Here is a 23,704-nt window from a genome sequence, read left to right on the forward strand (position 1 = left end):
TCTTGACAATCTTAGACGTGAGCATTTGATCACCGGAAGAAATAACAACTTTGAAACCCAAACCCCTATCTTGACGAGTAATATTCAATCTTTTGATGAATGTTTCAGATATGAATGAATGTGTAGCCCCTGAATCTAGCAATTCATAGTTAACTACACCTAGAATGATGATCCTCCCCGTAATGAGTATAGTGTCTGCCTCTTCCTCAGCTTCTTCGGCATTCATAACATAAGCTCGTGCCGTAGTAGCTGCTTTCCTCTTTGGGCAATCAGCAGCTTTGTGTCCAGCCTCCTTGCAGTAGAAACACTTAAATGATCCCCATTCACATTTTCCAAGATGTAGACGGTTGCACTACTTGCATGGTTGCCTCTCAGCATGCTTTGGTGCTCCAGGATTCTGTGTTGCTTGTTTCTTGGCTTTACCTTGGGGCTTTTGAGGCCCTTGAGGTCTAGAAAGACCCGTGTATGGCTTTTTATTTGGCTGATTGTTGTTCTGAAAGTGCTGCCTCTTGCGCTGAATCTTTAAATCAATGTCCCTCAAAGACTGCTCAGACTGAAAAGCACAAGCAGTAGCGGTAGCATAATCTAATGGACGCATCATCATAACATTGTTGCGAAGGTTAGGTCGTAGGCCATCCATGAAATGCCTAAGCTTCACTGCAGGATCCTTGGAATTGAGGGGTAAAAAATGACAACCCCTATCAAACCTCTTCACAAATTCATCAACAGTCGCGTCCCCCTGGCGGAGGGTTATAAACTCCCTCATCAGTCGCCCTCTAACATCGGCAGTAAATTATTTTTCATAGAATATTTCTTTGAAATGAGCCCAAGTAATAGTAGCAAGATTAACATTGTGCTCGGCTCCCTCCCACCATAAAGAGGCATCATCCTTGAATAGATAAGTAGTACACCTCACACGATCCGCATCCCCCATATCCAGATAACGAAAGTGTACCTCCAGTGAACGGATCCAACTCTTAGCAGCAAAGGGATCGGTGGTGCCAGAAAATTCCTTCGGCCCTAGCCTCCGGAACTGATCATAAATGTCATGTAGTGGCCTAGGTGCCTGTTGCAGCTGCTGCTACTACATCTGCTGTAACTGCTGTTGCAACTGCTGCTATTGTTACTTCTGCTGATGTATCTGCTGCTCGAAGAGACGAGCCATCCCCTCTAAGGCACGTGTAGCAGCATCCCCTGGTGGTGGTGGTGGTGGTGCGTTCCCTTGATGATTTCCTTGGTGATTCACGTTGTTCTCTTCCTGATTCTCAATAACGAAGGCACGTCTAAGAGGCATTTTATCTGAACGTTTTCCAATTTCTAATACAACCAACATGCATTTAAATCTAAGTTCTCTAATTATGTGACATATCCTAACCCATTTAGCAATTTAAGCATACAAAACATAAATACTTAAAAATCTCGTAAACATGTAACGTAAACATAATATCCATATCGTCATGCAGGTAACATCATACTAAATCATATAAAGCATGTAAAAACTTACAACTTTGAGGCTTGACGACTGATCTTTCCGGTGCTGATGGTGGCACAACCCTATACAGGACCTTTGCTCTGATACCAACTGAAATGTCTGCCCTTTTTATTGCTTTAAAAATACAAGAAATTTTTTTTTTCCTATCAAAGTTTCGGCCATAAAAATATTTTTCTAAAATATTTTACCCATTAATATAAAACATCCACCAACTAGTATTTTAAAAATCAAGTGAAATAGTAATAAAATGAAATGGTCAAATATTTTACCAAACCTAAAAAGTATAGCTCATACTAAACCGCTCAAAAATCTCTCAAAAGCATAAATAAATAGTCTTAAAATCCTTAACGTAAGTCATGAATCATAGTTCATAGATGCAGAAAAATTAGAAGCGTTGGTCCTCAGGTTGTGTGCACCTTCAGTCCAGTCAGTTCATCATCAAAACCTCCCTCAAACTCACCTGCATCCATCACACCTAGTGAGTCTAAATACTCAACACACCAAAATCTTTATAACAAATAATACGTATAAAACCACATGCAACAATGAAAATACTTTTACGTAAAAATAACATTTTCATGACATGTAAACATAAACCTTAACTTTTTCCTATCTTTTTCCTCAACATGACATAACATAAAACCTTTTTCATGATCATAAACATTTTTCTTTTCCTTTATTGAATTCAGATCGTTAATTGTGACTTTTCTCAAACCTCAAAAAGTCGTTAGATCCATCTACTTGTAACCACAGTACTGGGAGGCGGGGGATACCAGCAACACTCTCATCGGTCAACTTGGTCCTCGCCTATCCTCTTCGAATATAATATGATCGTCGGGGCTCTCTCTGGGGCCTTTTTCCATAAATGGGCTCCTTTTGATGCCTTCTCCCCTCACGATATTCCCATTCTTACCTCAAACCTCATACCTCAATAGTCACAGTTACTTCACTTCCTTCAAGGTTTACATTCTCATTACTTTATAAAAATCATGCATAACATAACCTTTTTGTTTTTGAAACCAAGCATGCAACATGTCTTTTAAATGTCTTCCTTAAATCATAAAAATCCAATAGACATTTAAAACTCCTAATTTCATCATGTAAAATCTCATAAACATTCACTAATAATCATAATATAAAACAAACAACATTTAGAGCACTGCCATGACGTTTACTAATTTTTTAGGTGTAAAAAGATCGTTTTACCCCTGGACTTGACATTTTATGTTTTTACTTTTTTACATGATTTCATTGACTCTGACATGTCCCAAATAATTATTTAAGCTTAAATAAATATTCCCATAATTTTATTTAGCTTAAAAACTAGGCTTTTAAATTAATTCGTGATTAATCCTTTTGACCGTGTTTTAATCCCGAAAAATCTCAAAATTTAATATAAAAGAACTAAATTCAAAACTTAGTCTTTTTATATTATTTTAGCCCTCGTGAACCACGACTCGACCCCTGTGAGTCGTTTTTCAATTTATTTTAGCTATTAAAACCTTAACTTGACCCTTATTGGTTAGCACCGAGCCATCTTTCGATTTTCTCGAACCACCTTCAAACCATGTTGAACCAAACCCTGACCAACACCCTTAGACACCCTACTGAACCTTAGGAACCCCTAGGAACCAGCCCCAAACCAAAAACATGACCCCCTTACCAATACCATGCAGTGGCCGAGAGATGCAATTGTGTGGACTCTAGTTTTGTGGACTTAGGAACCTAGCCGACGCCCCAGCACCCAAACCAACCTCTAGTGCACCTACCTAGGATCCTAAAGACTTGTCCTAGCCCAGCCCCAGAGCCCTGGACCCAGCCCTTGCTTCCCTGCAAGCCGCGCAACCCCTGCTCAAAAACTGCACAAGGTTCTCGGGTAGGAGTCCTTGTGAGCAAGGACCCCTCCCAGCCCTCTAACCCGAGTCCATGCTTGGCTAGGACTCTACCCTAGACTCAACCAAGCCCCTGGCCAGCCTTGAACCCAAGCCAAGGCCAGCACTCCCCTTAACCATTAAACCCGAACCCATAAACCCTTGACAGCGAAAACGATTCCAGCATGTTGCTTATTTCCTTCGACTTTGAGGTGTTTTAGGCGTTAGTATATGACTTCAAAACCGGTGTAAACCACTCTTGATCTTAACTTACGTTATGCAAGCCCCTTACCCAAATAATATACTAGTTATTTGAATCATTAACCATGTTTTAACATCACATATGCTTGAAAAACGAAATATAATCAAGTGCTCCTTATTTATTCATGCAAAACAATTTAAATATTTATTATGATGTGAAAGACGAGAAAAGGAAGAAGTATGACGTGCCGTTGCGCTTTAAAAGCACGATTAAACGTTGACTATGGGGACCCGAACTTAATTCGTCTTCTTAATCATTATTAGGATCATTTAATTAATTTGGGTCTAATTTTTTTTTAATACATAAGTGCGGAACATAATGCAATCAGTCTGATATATATATCAACATAAAGTACAAATCTTGTACAACAAATATTCAGATTCACTAGTGTTCAACAACTACATCCAGTTCTGAAAACTAAATCTGCTCCTAAGTCCGGATCTCCAAGCTAAACTGTAATCTCTCATCCTCTTCTTGACCCTGATCCCGTCCCACCTGTTGTCATGCACACATACAAACACAACAACAGCCGGATAACGCCGGTGAGAATATAATCCCAGTATAAATAATGTATATATGCAATCATATAAACATATATAAAAGCATGAAACAGATATCAATAGCATGTATCAAATCTGAAAAACATGAATCGAATAAAGCTGTAAATAAACTCTGGACTTGTCATCTCAGACTCGACTCATCTCTAATCCAGAGATCCCAATCTAACCCAGACTTTGGTATTCTGTATCGAATCTCCGCAATAGAAGTCGATCTACTCCTACGCAACATCTATACACCAAAATTCTAGTGTCTTGGCGGTTCTTCCGAAGACTTGGCGGCTCTGCCAATGACCAGGTGCACCTGCCTAAGACTCTAACTCATGCTTTGCTATAACTCAATAAACTAAGCATATCAATCTCATGAATTGCAAATACCAATGCAATAAAGTAAAGTATGTGGATTTGGGAAACTCGAGTCAAATCAAACTCGAGTCGTATCTTCCCGGTTCAACATTGATTTATACCTTTCTTTTTGTTGATCTGACGAAGTCGATGTCTGAAATTCAAAGCCTGTCAATACTCAATCTGGCAATGACAATATCGAGGAGTACAAAATAAATACACCACTCAAATCAATACTAGATATAATCAGAACTCAATCTAATTCTGTTTCAACGGCATAACTGCATAATCTCAATATACCCAGCAATACAAATCAACAGATATCAATTCTCACAACTCATAATCGATAACAATACAATCTAATATCAAATCTCAATCAAATCCATTCTGAAAATCATAACAATTTCATATTGTATCTGTTTTTCAATCCGGTTTCGATTATACGATGTCAACTATGTCAAGAACACCATATATGAATCATATCTGATTCCTTCAATATCATATTTTCAAATCATAGAAAAACGTATTAAAACTTACGTCCAGTTGGAGATCTCGTCGATTGAAGCACGGTAGGGAAGTCGGATTGAAATTCAGACGGACGGATTTCTCGTAACCTTCAAATTCTAATAAATAAGGAACTTGGAGCTTTCCCTGAAATTCTTTCGTTTCTTTGCTGTACATTTGAAGGAGTGAAGACAAATTATATATATCAATGCATGGTGAAGGGTAGGTGGCTACTTCTATGTGCAGCACGTCTCGCGCATATGCGCGACCCTCTTCGGCGCATATGCGCGAGACATTCTGTCTCGACGCGTAACCTCACGGCAGCTCGCGCATATGCGCGCCCTCACCCGGTGCATATGCGCGAGGTTCTCTGCCATACTCGCGCATATGCGCGAGTCCTGTCGCGTGTATGCGCGAGGTTCTCTGCCTACCTCACGCATTTGCGCTCGGTTGGGTCGCGCATATTGGCGAGGGCTCATTCTCGCACATAATTCCAAAGCTTCTTTTGCCCTTTCTGGTCCGATCATTTCCGTCTATAATCACATCAATTATCAGTAAATCATTTCATATTACAATTACAAAATTCTCGGGCATTACATTTCTCCCCCCCCCCTTAGATCCGATTTCGTCCCCGAAATCACAGGCAATTAAATCAGATATCAAATCAGATACAATAAGGAATGGAGAATCGAAGCTAAATAAGAAGACTCACATCAATGAAATAACTCGGGGAATTATGTCTCATATCTGATTCCGTCTCCCAGGTAGCTTCTTCGATGCCATGATGACTCCACTGAACTTTCACAAGTGGAATAGTCTTCGTTCTGAGCTGCTTTTCTTTACGATCAAGAATCTGGATCGGTTTCTCGAAGTAACTCAGTGTCTCGTAAAATTCTGCCTTGTCTGGATGAATGACATGTGAAGCATCGGGAAGATATTTCCTCAATAACGATACATGAAAGACATCATGTATCCTAGATAGAGTAGGCGGTAATGCGAGTCGATAGGCACGATCACCTATCTTCTCGAGAATCTCATACGGCCCAATATAACGTGGAGACAACTTCCCTTTCTTGCCAAATCTGACAACACCTCTGAAAGGTAAAATCTTCAAGAATACTCGTTCTCCTGCCTCAAATACCAACGGTCGACGACGAACATTGGCATATTTGGCATGTCTATCTTGAGCTGCCTTCATTCTCTTCTGAATCAGCTTCACTTTTTCTGTCATATCTCTGATCAAATCAGGTCCAATCTCAGGTACCTCAGAGATATCATCCCAATACAGAGGGGATCTACACTTCTTACCGTACAATGCTTCAAACGATGTCATCTCAATACTCATCTGATAGCTGCTGTTGTATGAAAACTGACAAAGTGGAAAAGATTCTTGCAAACTAGTGCTAAAATCAAGCACTACAGCTCTAAGCATATCCTCCAGTGTTTGGATAGTTCGTTCTGACTGTCCGTCGGTCTGTGGATGATATGAAGTCCTCAGATATAACTTTGTACCTAGAGCCTGCCGTAAACTCTGCCAAAAGTGCGAAGTAAACCGAGGATCACAGTCTGAAACAATCGACTTTGGCACTCCGTGCAATCTGACCACTTCTCTGACATAAATCTCTTCCATCTGGTCATGTCTGTACGTCATCTTGTATGGAATAAAAAATGCGGATTTGGTCAATCTGTCAATCACGACCCAAATCGCATCACAACCTCGGGAGGATCTCGGTAGCTTCATTACAAAATCCATGGAAATGTGATCGCATTTCCATTCAGGAATAGATAAGCTATGTAACAGTCCTCCTGGTTTCTTTCTTTCGGCTTTCACCTGTTGACAATTCAGACATTTGGATACAAATTCAGCAATGTCAGCTTTCATATGTTTCCACCAAAACTGTCTTTTCAAATCATCATACATTTTTTTGCCAACAGGATGAATACTGAATCGACTGCTATGCGCTTCGGACAATATCTGTCGTTTCAAATCTAAAAAATCTGGCACAACAAAACGATTATTCACATATAACACACTGTCACGAACCTGATACTCGGATCGATGACCTGCTCTGAACATCGGTATCGACTTCTGAATGTTCTGATCAACTTTCTGAGCCGCTTTAATTCTCAAAATCAGCTCTGGTTTGATTTGGACATCATATAATCTCAACGGTTTACAATCTGTCTCAAATACTAATCTAGACAAACAACAATCTTCTATCAAATTTGAAACACCAATAGTCGATAAGGACAAAGAACATATCTTTCGACTCAGTGCATCAGCTGCCGCATTAGACTTCCCCGGATAGTATTTAATTTCACAATCAAAATCTTTAAGCAAATCAAGTCATCTTCATTGTCTCATATTCAATTTTGATTGTGAAAACAGATATTTCAAGCTTTTATGATCAGAATAGATCTCGAATTTCTCACCATATAGGTAATGTCGCCATATCTTCAAAGCAAATACAATGGACGCCAATTCAAAATCATGAATTGGGTAGCGAGATTCATGCGACTTCAACTGTCTCGAGGCATAAGCGATAACATGTCCTCGCTGCATCAGAACACAACCCAGCCCTCTATGAGAAGCATCGCAATAAACGACAAAATAACCAGTACCTGATGGAATAGTCAAGACGGAGCACTGGTCAATCTCTTCTTCAATTCAAGAAAAATGGACTCACAGTCTTCTAACCATACAAATGGAGCATTCTTCTGAGTCAGCTGCGTAATAGGTTTAGCAATACTTGAGAAATCTTTAATGAATCGACGGTAATAGCCTGCTAAACCCATAAAACTGCGTATCTCTAGCACAGATGTCGGTCTAGGCCAACTAATCACAGCCTCAACCTTGCTAGGATCCACAGAAATCCCATCTCCAGATATAATGTGACCCAGAAATACAACCTGTCTCAACTAGAATTCACATTTCGATAGTTTGGCATATAATTTCTCAGCTCCCAGAGTTTTCAATACAGTTCTCAAATGTTTAGCATGATCAATCATATTCTTCGAGTATATTAGAATATCATCAATAAAAATAATCACGAAATCATCGAGATACTTCTGAAATACACGGTTCATCAGACCCATAAACACAGCTGGAACATTTGTTAAACCGAACGGCACGACTATAAGCTCATAATGTCCATACCTGGTTCTGAAAGCCGTCTTCGAAATATCAGAATCTATGACTCTCAGCTGATGATATCCAGATCTCAAATCGATCTTGGAATATACCGAAGACCCATGCAACTGATCAAATAAATCATCAATACGAGGCAAAGGGTATTTGTTCTTTACCGTAGCCTTGTTCAGTTGCCGGTAGTCAATACAGAGTCTCATAGAACCGTCCTTTTTTCTTACAAACAGTACCGGAGCACCCCAAGGAGAAACACTTGGTCTGATGTATCCCTTGGCCAGTAAATCTTCCAACTGATCCTTAAATTCTTTCAACTCAATCGGTGCCATTCTGTACGGAACTCTAGAAATCGGAACTGTACCTGGTACCGATTCAATGCTGAAGTCTATCTCTCGAATCGGAGGCAAACCCGGAATCTCATCTGGGAAAATATCAGCAAACTCACATACCACTGGCAAATCAACCAATTATGGGCTCGATTTCAGTAAATTAACTGAATAGACAAGGAATCCCTCTGCTCCTTTCTGTAATAATCGACTCACAGATAACGCAGATATCAATAAAATTCTGGATCTAGAACCCTTACCGTAGAATTTTCATTCATCAGCCATCTCAGGTCTGAATCTCACAATCTTATGGAAACAATCAACGGTAGCTCTGTACTTTGTCAGCATATCAATACCGATAATACGGTCAAAATCAGACAATCCCAGTACAATATAGTCTAACTCAATCTCATGACCGTCATACTGTAGTACACAATGTTTAACAGAATTCACTGAAATCAAACATGTCCCCAACCGAGAAGAGACAGATACTACATCAGATAAAGACTCAACAGGCAATGCATGACTCAATGCAAATCATTCAGATATAAAAGTTTGGGATGCACCCGTATCAATCAATATGTAAGAAGGATAACCATATAAAGAACAGTTACCTGCAACAACATCATCTGGTGCTTCCTGAGCCTGTTCTTCAGTCAAAGAAAATACTCTGGCCTGCTGTCTCGGAGGCTGGATAACATTATGGCTTCCTCCTGGCCTCTGCTGTGACGGAGGAGTCGATGGTGGCTGGAAGGAGTGAACAGCTGATGATCGTCTGTCAATCTGAGCCACTAATCCAGATGATTCAGCTCCCTGGGATCTTTGGGAACCTCTTTGTGGACAAACTCTAGCAAAACTTCCCTGCTGTCTGCAGATATTGCAACTACCAGATACTCCTTGGCATTGCTCTGTAGGATGTCTCCCTCCGCAAGTTCTGCAATAAGCTCCTGTATAACTCTGTCTGGAACCACTGGAGCTAGAGGAACTACTACCAGGCCTCTTGAACTGTTTTCCTCGGGCCTTCAGAAAATCTTTCTTTCCACTACTACTACTTCCACTCTCAAATCTGAGAGGTTGTTGTTGGAATTGAGTGAGAGGTTGCTGTTTCTGTACTGGAGGAACATACGAAGCTCCTTTCTGTCTTATCAGACCAGCTTCATCTCTTTTTGCTCTGTTCAGGGCATCAGCAAAGTTATTCGGTCGTCCTGGGTATTTTTTAAAAGTAATTTAAATTTAAATTTTTTTTTCAAAAATAATGTAAAAATAAAATTGCACTTATACGGCAATCCGCGCTTGGTAAGCGTGGACGCTGCCTACGTGGAGCACCGTCCGCGCTTACCGCTACTCCACGTAGGAACGTCCGCGCTTACGAAGCGCGGACGCTGCTACACGTAGGTGCCTCCGCGCTTCGTATGCACGGACGCTAATTTTGTTATTTTTTTAAAAATTTTGTCGATTTTTATTGTTCGTTCGTTTCGTTTACGTACACATTCTCTACGCTGCTTCATAATTATTTTCACGTGAAAGCTTACACTCTGAAAAGCTGATACTGAAAAATCACGTGAAAAAGCTGATACTGAAAAATCACGTGAAGACCAAAAATTCAAATATGAATATCTTCACATTTCTTCTCCTATATAAGCGATGAAAAATTGAACCAATGAGATAAAATTTTTCCTAAATTTTCTCTAAATTTTTATTGGCAAAATGTCTAACATCGACGTACTCTTATATTTTGGTGGTCATGTAGTTATCGATAATGGATCGATTGAATATAGCATTCCATTTGTTAGACCGATACGAGTATTACGATCTATTAATTTGATCGATTTAGTTGAAGTTGTGCATAAAATGTTAGCAATCGATCCAGCTAATTTTTCTCTGAAGATGTCAACAAAGTATTCATTCATGAAGAGAGCATCTTGGCATGAAATTCAAGTCAATCTCGTTGATGACGATGCTTTACAGTTTGTAATGCAATGTGACAATATGCATGTTTTGCATCTGTACGTTGAAGCAAATTCGATTGAGCATAATGTTGGATTTGATGAGCCTGAATCCTACGTTCCACATTCATCCGTTCAGGTTTTTATAACCAACTCAGTACGTCTACATATGGTGGTTTTCAAGAGCAAGAATCTTATGTTCCACAGGTTACTGATGGACTCGGTAATATGAGTTTCGATGATGTAAGTGGGCCTTGGGACCAATATATAAATGTCTCGTCGGAACAAAATAATGCTCCATGTTTGCCTAATCCAACATTAGATACGAGTGCTCTTTGTCCGGATCAGGCCAATAATGATGATATTTGGAGGACTGATACCGAACCCGATATGTTATACAGCGAGTTTGAAGAAGAAAAAGTGAATGTTGATGTTGAAGTGAATACTTTTACAAATCTTGGTGAGGGGACATCAACTCGACAACGACCACGTGATACATTACACAGGCAAACCTTACCATTTCTGTCAAACAATTTTGAAATGCCATCATTTTTCAACAATTTTTTTGGTGAAGAGCCTCCTGATTCTGTCGATGTTCCTTGTGGAGTGTAATCAAGCTATTACAATCCGGATAGAGGTGAATTATGCGTTAATATGTTATTTAAAGATAAGAATGATCTTATTGCATCTGTCAAGGATTATTCAGTCAGAGTTGTCAGGCGTGAGTACCGTGTCGTTGAAAGCACAAGCAGTTTGTGGAAGTTAGGTTGTAAAAATAATTCTTCTACGGCCATTTGTCGATGGGGACTTCGCGCTTCTTTGAAGGGCAAGACTGGTTATTGGAAAATAACAAAATATGGCGGACCTCACACATGTATATCTACCTCTGTTGGTATAGACCATAAGAATTTGAATAGTGATATGGTGGCACATACGCTATTGGGAGTTGTTCGTTGTGATCCTTCGTACGAGATTAAGTATATCATCGAAAATGTGAAAGATAAATATGGATATCAAATCTCGTACATGAAGGCATGGCGAAGTTTGAAACGTGCTATGGAAATTGCTTATGGTACATGAGATGGCAAAGATAAGAGGAGGAAAGTAGAAGAGGAGGAAAATAAGAAGGAATCGAGATAAATAAGGATTGGACGAGTCAAATAATGGGGATGTGTAGCAGCGTCCGCGCTTGGTCGCTTACCAAGCGCGGATTGCTCTATAAGTGCAAAAAAAAAAAAATTTACATTATTTTTGAAAAAAAAATTAAATTTAAATTTAAATTACTTTTAAAAAAAACTCGTCGCCCTGTATTCACTAATGTAAAAATCTCAGGATTCAGCCCATTAATGAACTGATCAGCAACAGCTTCGTCATTCTCGGCCACATGTGGAGCAAAACGCAACAAGGTAGAGAACTTGGCCACATACTCTTCAATGTTCAACTGACCCTGTCTCAAATTTGAAAACTCTGCACCCTTGTCTTTTCTGTACGATACTGGAAAAAATCTTTGATAGAACTCAGTTTTAAAGACATTCCAAGTGATATTCGTACCTCGATGCTCCAATGCTCTCTTTGTCGTGATCCACCAGTTCTTTGCAACGTCATGCAACTGGTGCCCAATCAATCGGACTCGGCGCTCATCTGTGTAATCCAAGGAATCAAACAGCATCTCAATGTCATCTAACCAACACTCACAGTCAACAGAAGTCTTTGTTCCTTTCAAGGTTGGCGGTTTAAACGACTGAAACCTCTTCAGTAACGTTTCCATCGGTGTTGCTAACACATCCATCGGATTAGCAGAAGTACTACCCTGTTCTGGTACTCTTCGAGGAGGCATATCTGATTACCAAAAGGGTTAGCAACCAAATAGAACAAATCTATTCAGTCCCCCCACTGATCATCTTACTGTTGATCAAGAATCGATTCTGATTCATTCTCAATAGCACATGTTTCCAATCAAATCAGATAATCAAGTAAACATGCAGTTCAAAGCAGTAAAACATGCTAGCAATAAAAAGCAAGGAAGGAAACTCGTTCTACCCTGCTCACTATCTGCTATCTCAGTCTAAGGTAACCTACTGCTCTGATACCACCTGTTGTGGGGACCCAAACCTAATTCATCTTCTTAATCATTATGAGGATCATTTAAATAATCTGGGACTAATTTTTTTTTTTAAAATACATAAATGCGGAACATAATGAAATCAATTTGATATATATATCAACATAAAATACAAGTCTTGTACAACAAATATTCAGATTCACTAGTGTTCAACAACTACTTCCAGTGCTGAAAACTAAATCTGCTCCTAAGTCCGGATCTCCACGCTAAACTGTAATCTCTCATCCTCTTCTTGACCCTGATCCTGTCTCACCTGTTGTCATGCACACATACAAACACAACAACAGCCGCATAACTCCGGTGAGAATATAATCCAAGTATAAATAATGTATACATGCAATCATATAAACAAATATAAAAGCATGAAACAGATATTAATAGCATGTATCAAATCTGAAAAACATGAATCGATATAAAGCTGTAAATAAACTCTGGACTCGTCATCTCAGACTCGACGCATCTCTAATCCAGGGATCCCGATCTAACTTAGACTTTGGTATTCTGTATCGAATCTCCGCAATAGAAGTCGATCTACTCCTACGCAACATCGATACACCAAAAGTCTAGTGTCTTGGCGGTTCTGCCGAAGACTTGGCGGCTCTGCCAATGACTAGGCGCATCTGCCTAATACTCTAACTCATGCTTTGCTATAACTCAATAGACTAAGCATATCAATCTCATGAATTGCAAATACAAATGCAATAAAGTAAAGTATGTGATTTTGGGAAACTCAAATAAAATCAAACTTGATTCGTATCTTCCCGGTTCAACATAGATTTATACCTTTCTTTCTGTTGATCTAACGAAGTCGATGTCTCGAATTCAAAGCCTGTCAATACTCAATCTGGCAATGACAATATCGAGGAGTACAATATCAATACACCAATCAAATCAATACTAGATATAATCAGAACTCAATCTAATTCTGTTTCAACGACATAACTGCATAATCTCAATATACCCAGGAATACAAATCAACAGATATCAATTCCCACAACTCATAATCGATAACAATACAATTTGATATCCAATCTCATCAAATCCATTCTGAAAATCATAACAATTTCATACGGTATCTGTTTTTCAATCCGATTTCGATTATACGATGTCTACTATGTCAAGAACACCATATAAGAATCATATCCGATTCCTTCAATATCATATTTTCAAATCATAGCAAAACGTTATAAAACTTACGTCCAGTTGGAGCTCTCGTCGATAGAAACACTGGTACGGAAGTCGGATTGAAATTAAGACGGACGGATTTCTCGTAACCTTCAAATTCTAATACGTAAGGAACTTAGAGCTTTCCCCGAAATTCTTTCGTTTCTTTGCTGAACATTTGAAGGAGTGAAGACAAATTATATATATCAATGCATGGTGGAGGATAGGTGGCTCCTTCTATGTGCAGCACGTCTCGCGCATATGCGCGACCTTCTTCGGCGCATATGCGCGAGACATTCTGTCTCGGCGAGTAACCTCACGGCAGCTCGCGAATATGCGCGCCCTCGCGAGGTAGAGAACCTCGTGCATCTGCACCCGGCTGGGTCGCGCATATGCGTGAGGGCTCATCCTCGCACATAATTCCAAAGCTTCTTTCGCCCTTTCCGGTCTGATCCTTTCCGTCTATAATCACATCAATTATCAGTAAATCATTTCAGATTACAATAACAAAATTCTCGGGCATTACATTGACGATGTGAGGAACTTTGACGTAGGAGACCCTAGGATGATTTTCTTCCAAGCCTTGATTGTTTTCTCCCTTCCAAATTTCGTGTGTACCGTGTCTAGGGTGGGGGAGAGTTTTTGAATTTTAATGAGTGAGAGGCGTGTACAATGGTAGGGTTTTGGGGTGATTAATATATTATATATACTAATCAATTCTCTAAGCAAGGCTTTAGGCCCATTAGGTAGGTAATTAGGCCCATTAGTGCTTTAATTAAAAATATAAAAATAGTTTTGTTAAAATAAGTTTGTGAATTTATTAGTCTGGTTGTCAAAAAGTTTATATTTTTGTTGAAGAACCAACATTGGTAAAATTTACGTCCCGGCGTATTAAATCACCTCAAAACTCCTTATTTTCAAAATATAAAAAACCATCAACAATATTTTAAACGATTAAAAATAATTATTTAATAAAAACATTTTGCGTTTTTCAGCCCTCGATCTCCGTTCCTCGATCGCAACTTGAATAATCCTTAAAAATACAGTTTTAGGCATAATGATAATAAAATCCTTTTTATCATATAAGCATGTATGTCACATAATCAATTAGCAATTAAAATCAATTAATTACTCATTTTTCATATTTCCTCGATTTGCATGCAATTGGATTACGTCGTCTTAATTTTGAACCTTACATATACAGTATTCCAAATATGAGTTTCATGATACTCATCATATGAGCATCTCATATACTTTCTACTATTTGTATATTCAGGGACTTTATCTATACATCTAGCATGCGTATACAGATAAAGATGTGCCAAAGCAATAATTTCAAATATTATTAAAATAAAGATTGTTTATACATAGAGTTTAAACATGAACCCTCGTCCAACACTTGACTTGACGGGCACCTACTCTAACAATCTCCCACTTGCACTAGATCCAACTACCTATATGCTTTAAACCCATCGATTCACGATGTTTCTCGAATAATGGTCCAGGTAAAGGCTTAGTTAGTGGATCAGCAACATTATCTGCGGAGCCGACTTTGTCAATCGACAATTCTCCTCTTTGCACAATCTCTCAGAGGATGTGGTACTTTTTCAATGCGTGTTTGGATTTTTGATGAGACCTTGGCTCCTTCGCCTGCATAATGGCTCCCATGTTGTCACAAAACATCGGGACTGGAGCAACTCTATTGGGAATGACGCCCAACTCTTGGACAAAATTTCATAACCAAATAGCCTCCTTTGCTGTAGCTGATGCAGCAATGTATTCGGCCTTAGCAGTGGAATCTGCAGCACTGTCTTTCTTGGAACTCTTCCAAGAGACAAAAGCACCATTGAGCATGAATACGAACCCAGAGGTTGATTTTGAGTCATCGATATCTCTTTGGAAGCTAGAGTCGGTATAGCCTTCCAATTTCAGTTTTCCGCCCCCATAAACCAAGAACAACTTATTGGTCCTTCTCAAATACTTGAGGATGTCATTCACAGCTTTCCAATGTGGAAGACTAGGGTTCGATTGATATCTATTCACTAAACTTATTGCAAAAGCCACGTCAGGATGTGTAGATATCATCACATACATGATACTACCAATTGCAGATGGATACGGAATGCTTGTCATCGCCGCTATCTCTGCATATGTCTTGGGAGACATAGACTTGGATAGGGACACACCATGACACATTGGTAGATGTCCACTCTTGGACTCATCAATCGAGAACTGCTTAACGATGGTATCAATGTTTGTGTATTGGGTGAGACCAAGCAATCTTCTTGATCTATCTCTATAGATCTGTATCTCCAATGCAAAAGATGTCCTCTCTTGGCTCTTCTGGTGTAGGTTCTACAATTGTGGGTGTCTCTCGAACCTCTTCGAGTTCTATCATCTCACCTTTTCTATCCAATAGAAATTTCTTTTCCAAAAAGGATTGCATTCCTTGAAACAAACACTTTTGTTTCCTGAGGATTATAGAAATAATATCCAATTGAATTTCTTGGATATCCCACAAAGTAACATAAAATGTTTTGAATATCCACTTTATATCTCACTACCTGCTTCACATAAGCAGGGCATCCTTATATTCTAATATAAGATTATTTGGGAGGCTTACCCATCCATATCTCATATGGTGTCATATTAACTTCTTTTGAATGGACATTGTTCAACAATAGTGCCGCTGTTTCAAGTGCATATCCCCAAAAGGATGGCGGCAACTCCGTGAACACCATCATAGACCAAAAAATTTCAATCAAAGTCCGATTATGACGCTCTGAAGCACCATTCAATTGTGGTGTAGCAGGCGGAGTCCACTGCGAGAGAATCTCATTCGCCATAAGAAACTCTTGGAACTCGGCACTCAAGTACTCACCACCTCGATCCGATCGAAGTGACTTGATGCTTCGTCCCAATTGTTTCTCTACTTCAGTTCTGAATTCTTGAACCTTTCAAAGGCTTCAAATTTGTATTTTAACAAATACCCATACGCATTCCTCGAAAAATCATCGGTAAAGGTTATGAAGTAGGCATGTCCATGCTTAGTGGCGATGCTAAGTGGACCTCACACATCGGTATGGATCAATCCCAATAATCCTTTGCTTGCTCCACATGGCCCTTAAAGGGAATTTTGGTCATATTTCTTTTTAGACAGGATTCACAAGTCGTGAGAGAATAAATATCAGACATATCAAACATGCCTACTCCAACTAGCTTGTTCATTCTTCTTAGAGAAATATGTTCTAATCGAGCATGCCATAATTGTGTCAAATTTAGAGTATCTTTTTTTTGCTTGTTTGTAGTTGTTATTGCTTGGATATTGTTTAGTGGAATATCTTTAAAATTTAAGTTATAGATATCGTTTTCAAGTTCTCTCGTACCAATCCAACATTCATTCTTGTAAATGTTGCAAACATCTTTGCTAAATAAACAAGAATATCCATCTTGATCAAGCATAGAAATGGAAACAATGTTTTTCACCAAATCAGGTACTAACAAAACATCTCTTAAAATTAGCTTAAAATCATTGTTCAAAAGTAAGTAAACATCTCCAATATCCTTGGCAGCAACTCTTGCTCCATTGCCCATCCTCAAGAAGGTCTCACCTTCCCTAAATCTTCTACTTTTTCCCATCACCTGCAAATCATTACAGAGATGTGAGCCACAGCCGGTATCTAATACCCAAGAAGTAGAGTTAATTGAAATGTTTACTTCAATATAGTACATACCATTTCCAGAACCTTTCTGGGAAAGATATTCTTTGCAGTTACGCCTCCAATGACCAAGCTTCTTGCAGTGATGATAGATATCAATAGTATTCTCAGTCTTAACTAGTATGGCATCCACAGCGGGACTTGGAGCTTGCCACGTCAAGGGCACATTCTTCTTGGAACGTTGGAAAAAACGTTTCTTTCCCTTCCCATGTGGATCAGTCTTCGTACCAGATGAAGAACCCACATAAAGAACCGAATTCTCTTTATTGATGGTGGACTCAAATGTAACAAGCATATTCATCAACTACTCAAAGGTAGGCTCTAGCTTGTTCATGTTGAAATTCACCACAAAAGGATCAAATGATCTAGGCACTGACAAGAGCAACACGTCAGTGGTCAACTCCGATGGCAACGTAAGATCAATGCCAACGAGCTTGTCCACAAGCCCAATCATCTTTAAGCCATGCTCATGAACCGAGGCGCCATCTCGCATGCGTAAAGTGATTAGCTCCTTGACGATACCATGCCTAAGAGGCCCCGTTTGCTCACCAAAGAGCTCCCTGAGATGCAAATGAATGTCAGCAGCACTCTTTGCATCCTCAGAAGGCCTATGCAACTCATCATTCATAGAAGCCTACATATAACACTTGGTTTTCAAGTCATGGTCACACAATCCTTGTAAGTCTGCAATTCCTCAGGAGTGCAGCTAGTCGTAGCCTCAACAGGGGCGACTCAGTAAGTATATATTCAATTATTTCCGAATTCAAGACGATTTTCAGGTTTCTTAGCCAATTGAGGTAATTAGGTCTTGTTAAAATGTTTTTATCGAGTATTGTATATAACGGGTTTCGAATCGAAGACATTGTAAAATTTTTACTGAAAAGTAAGAACAGATAAATATTAATGACTATTTTAAAATATTTAGTAAGATATAAAGTATGGACTTTTACTTCATAAATTTTTACTCCCACTGTTTTGACATTTTTCACTACCCTCTAGTAAAAACGGGAAACTCATTTCCTCAATAGGTACGTAAGGTCCAATTAAAAAATTATGATCCCGAATAATATCATCCAATCATAATTCCTAAAAGGTAGTTTCCAGTTACGTCTCCATGCAACCCTTTACGTAAACTTTTGTCTCACATTTGATTAGGACCCAATAATATGAAGTCATTCATCTTTACGTGTCAAGCCTTACCCATCGATGTTGAACTTTAATGGATGGTCGCCATGAGTTCCCTCAATAATATGAGCCAAAATCATGGGAGTTACACATAGTTCACATCACCATGTCAATGGATGTCACAGCTTTCTGGTGTCCAGCGGTCCCTCAATAATATGTGCCGAGCACTGAGCACGGGTAGCGTTCATCATGCATCCATTGTCGATGGAAGACATGAATATTATAAACACATTTATAATTCCCCTTTTTCGTCTTGATATTAATTTTGAATCTTATTCAAAATGAGGGTTTTTTTATTTTGAAATGTCTCGTCATTAATTTTATTTAAAATCTTGCTATGTTTGATCGTATGTTTGCCGGATTCATGCAACTTAGTTATTATAATAATAATAACGCACATAATCATTATTTATAATGTGGGGACCCGGGTGCTAATTCATCTTCTTTAATCATTGGGACTAATTGGATCAATTGTGTATGCTACTTAAAAAAAAAATTTCTTGTATATATACATCAAAGCATTTCTAGCCAAAATATATACAAGCATACAACAAGTTAAGTTTCTTTATTATACAATATCAAATGTAAAGTCTACACCACATGATCAACTTATAAATTTATTCCCATTTACAAATTACATAACTAGTGTTGTTGTTCCTCACTACAAGTCTAGGAATAAACCACCAGTTTCACATCTAAGCCCGGATCACCACGCTAATCATCACTCGTTCAAGCTCTTCTCGGTACTGATCATGTCCCACCTTTTGCCATCCACACATACAAACATGACAACAGTCGGAAACTCCGGTGAGAATAAATCCCAGTATAAAACATGTAAAGCATAAAATCATATACAAAAGCATAAACCATGTATCAAAGAACATGAATCATAATTTATGACACATTAGTGAATACAGATAAAACTCTTTGACTCGACTCATATCTAAGTCTAGGGATCCCGGTGTGAATAAGACGTAACAAATCTCCCACCTACTCTCCCAATCGGGATGGAGGTACGTCTTATTCCTAGACTTCGGTCCTCTCTGTATCGAATATCTTCAATAGGAGTCACTCTTCTCCTATGCACATCGATACCCCGAACATCTAGTAATTTGGCACCTCTGCCAAAGACTCATCTATCTCAAATGCATTGCTATAACTCAATAGACAAAGTATAACATATCAAAGCATAAACAATCTAGTATGTGGTTTAGGAAAACTCCAGTTCAATCTGACTCGAGTCATATCTCCCGGTTCAACATTGATTTATACCTTTCTTTGTTCGGTGTTTGGTTGGATGAAATCAATCTCGATCTTCAAAACCTTCAATACAAATCTGAAATAAATGTATAAGATGCACTATATCACCCTCCAACTCAACGTAGGAATACCGATATAAAATCTAGATGCATTTCTACGGCATAACGGTGTAGTCTTGATATACCGGCAACTTAAACATCATAAGATCAATATCACCAATTCATAACAACAATCATATGTATATCATAACCCCAAAATTTTGTACAACTCATACCATATAAGCTGGAAAATGAGAACAATCACATACGGTATCTTTTCTTCAATCTGTTTTCTATTATACGTTTACCGTAAACTCAAAAACACATATCAACAATCAAACTATGATTCTCCCAACATCTGAATTTCAAACCACGCTAGAAAACAATAAAACTTACATCCTTTGAAAGCTAGTGACAAGAAGAGTAAGAATCTATACTCGGATTGAAAATCGGATGGCTAGATCTTGCAAAATTCACAATTCTAAGCTAAGAAGAAACTTGAGGATTTTCTGAACTATGCTCTCGAATCTTGCTGCTGAAATGGCTGAAGAATGAAGTACAATTCATATATATATCTTGCATGTAAGGGGCAAATGTCTTCACCTTAACACAACACGTCTCGCGCATATGCGCGACCATCCTCGGCGCAAATGCGCGAGACACTATGTCTCGGCGCGTGTAAGTCTCGGCAGCTCGCGCATATGCGCACCCTCGCTCGGCGCATATGCGCGAGGTTCTTCACAACTCTCTGCCATCCTCATGCACATGCGCGAGTTCATGTCGCGCATATGCGCGAGGTTCTTTGCCTACCTCGCGCATATGCGCCCGGCTAGGTCGCGCATATGCGCAAGGCTCATCCTCGTACATACTTTAATTTTTCTTTCCGGATTTCCCGGTCTGATCCGTTCCGTCTATAATCACCTCAATTATCAACAAGTCATTTCAGATTACAGTAATCAAAATCTCGGGCCTTACATTTAATATATCATGCATATATTATAAACAGTAAACTAACAAGGATGATCAATCGTCTCAATACTAATGGCCCGTGTGAGCTAAGCACGGGCCTAGGTCTAATCCTAGGAAATGCATGGGATGCAAATGAACAACTACATAAACTTCTAAAATTTACATATCTTCGATGATCATCAAGGCCCACCATCTTCCAATCTTGATCTTCCACTATACTAATGTTTACAAATAAATATCCATGAAAAATAGGGATACATCTCATGGGGTGGGAACGGGCTATAAACCAAGTCCACTTATAAATTGATAATTATTAAAATCATTCAACACAAAATATCCTAGCATAAACCTAGCAAATTTGGCTTGGGCTTGGGCTTTTGATCATCTTTCATGCACAATATCACATATCATACACTATCAATTAATTCTCACAATAATCAATTGATCAAATATTATATATTTTTATCAAATCACTAAACGCCACGATTATAAATTAAATCAACAAAGTAAACAACTCCTTTGTTTACATTATAATTAATTTATTTATAAACGAATTTCTTGTAAATCACCATTTACTATAAATAATTAAAGTCCAACTTCAATTATTTATTTTATGAAAAAATATATAAAAATTATGTAGATTTAAACTTAAGGGCCCAAAAAGACATTTTTCACCAAAAAATATTTGGCCCATTTAAATTTCGCAAAATATGTCAACTATCTAATAGCCCAACAACTCAAGACCCATGACACTTTGATATTCCAAAACACTTTTGGAAACCCTAGTCGTCATCGTCGTTGCCGGAGCTTTGTCGCTGGATTCCGGCCAACACAAAAATATTTTTTTTATTAAAAAGTGGGGGGGTTTCGGGCAGCCCCATGGGCTACCCTCGCTACCCGAAATGGGCTGCCCGAGCTACCCAAAATCAGCCTCAAAAATGGCCTCTATTTGTTGTGTCGAATATTCTCATACGGTTAGAAATAGTCCTCAATATAATAACAAGTATTTCCTACACATAAAAGTGACCTAAGCTCTGATACCACTTCAAAGGAGATCGGTTACGGTGCTCGAATGCGCAAGGAAATTTCAAAAATAGTTTTAACGTAATAAAAAACCGAGCACCTCACTATATTGTGTAGCAAATAACAAAACAAACAAATGTCATACATAGTGTGTTTAAAAATTGTACCGATCAATCACAAAGATTGATGTTTTTTGCTCTAATTAAGTTGTAAATAACTTGGCTCTTAAGGTACACAATCTACAAGCTTCCAAGAGCACTCCTTGCTCAAATGAATCCTTTCCTTCAAATTAGGTCCACCACCAACAAGGAAGATCCACTCTACACTTGCACTAGAAAGGTAGAGTATTTTTCATTCAGAAGTGTATGCTTTCATCAATAAAATGAAGAAGTAAAAATTGGAGAAGAATGAGGGACCAAGTTTCGGCCAAAGCATGCTTGGAGGAGAGAAGGGTATAATTAATGAAAAAAAGTTGCCTCCTAACTCTTCACGTCCCTTTCATGCATTTTATTTGGGCTTGTAACAATTACAAAGCCCATGAACTTTTATTTAAATATCTCAAACACATTTGAGACCAATTAAACTTTTGCTTGAATTTACTCAAGCCTACTAGTTGAATAATTATTTCTAATTGGGCTCTACAAGACCCAATGTTATTTAATTAATTCAACACTTGAATTAATTTAATTATTTGGACTCTACTAGTTCCACTAGTGTTTAATTAATTCAACACTTGATTTAAATTATTTTAGTCCATAACAATGTTTATGAAAATCACAATTTTTCAAATACATTATTTATTTGGCCAACTTTTAATTTAGGAACACTTCAACAAATTAAAACTTACATTCTCATATAGAAGTCATACTTGTAATTTTTCTTATGCTTATAAACTCTTTTATAAGTCGTTCAACACATTGAACTAATTTTCTTCTCAACGGGATCTAGAAAGTTAGCACTTGTATGACCCTCAATGGTTCAATGACACAACTAGTAGTGGGTTAACATCTCTATGTGATTCGAGACTAAACATGTTCTTATATGAGCATACCACAATTGCTCTATTCTTATTTATCAACTCCTTGATAATCAGAACGTCAGAACTCAAGTCTGAAAGTACTCAACCAACCATGTTAAACGCCTAGCAGCATCGCTAACTTGATTCCCTAGGAATGAAATGAAAGTGCCTGAAAGAACCATTCCATTATGGTTAGCGTACAGTACGGTCCCTTCATCTCATATATCCCGACCGATTCGACAACTATTGGTATATCGAGAGCTGTCAAAAAATCGATACTATGTGTCATGTTGTTGTTGCATCGATGGTGTAATCTAATAAACCCTTTTCTTAATTACCACCAACACTCTTATCAAAGATTTCAAACTACATATACATGAGATAACATAGGATATCCATACCCGAAGGTAAGCGATGAATCTCCGGCTACAATGCATCGACTCTTATATGTTTCGACAAACCATCCAACCTTGCCACCTGATGACCTCATAAGAGTCGGTAAACAAGTCAAAGTGCAATGCTAGCATATAGAATCTCAATGTATTCCCAGGTCATAAGGACTAATGGTGTACAACCATAAACTAGGACGTTTCCACTCGATAAGTGAGAACCACTTGGAAAGTCATTTATGGAGGGTTGTTCAGTGCACTCTACAAGGAGCACCTATCTGCATGCTAGGACATCACAATATTCCCTACCAATGAAACATGGTACTCACATCGCAGATACTAGTCTCAAACTCAAGCGGCCTTTATCCT

Source organism: Primulina tabacum, chromosome 14, assembly GCF_025594145.1.
Source record: "Primulina tabacum isolate GXHZ01 chromosome 14, ASM2559414v2, whole genome shotgun sequence".
Classification (NCBI taxonomy): domain Eukaryota; kingdom Viridiplantae; phylum Streptophyta; class Magnoliopsida; order Lamiales; family Gesneriaceae; genus Primulina; species Primulina tabacum.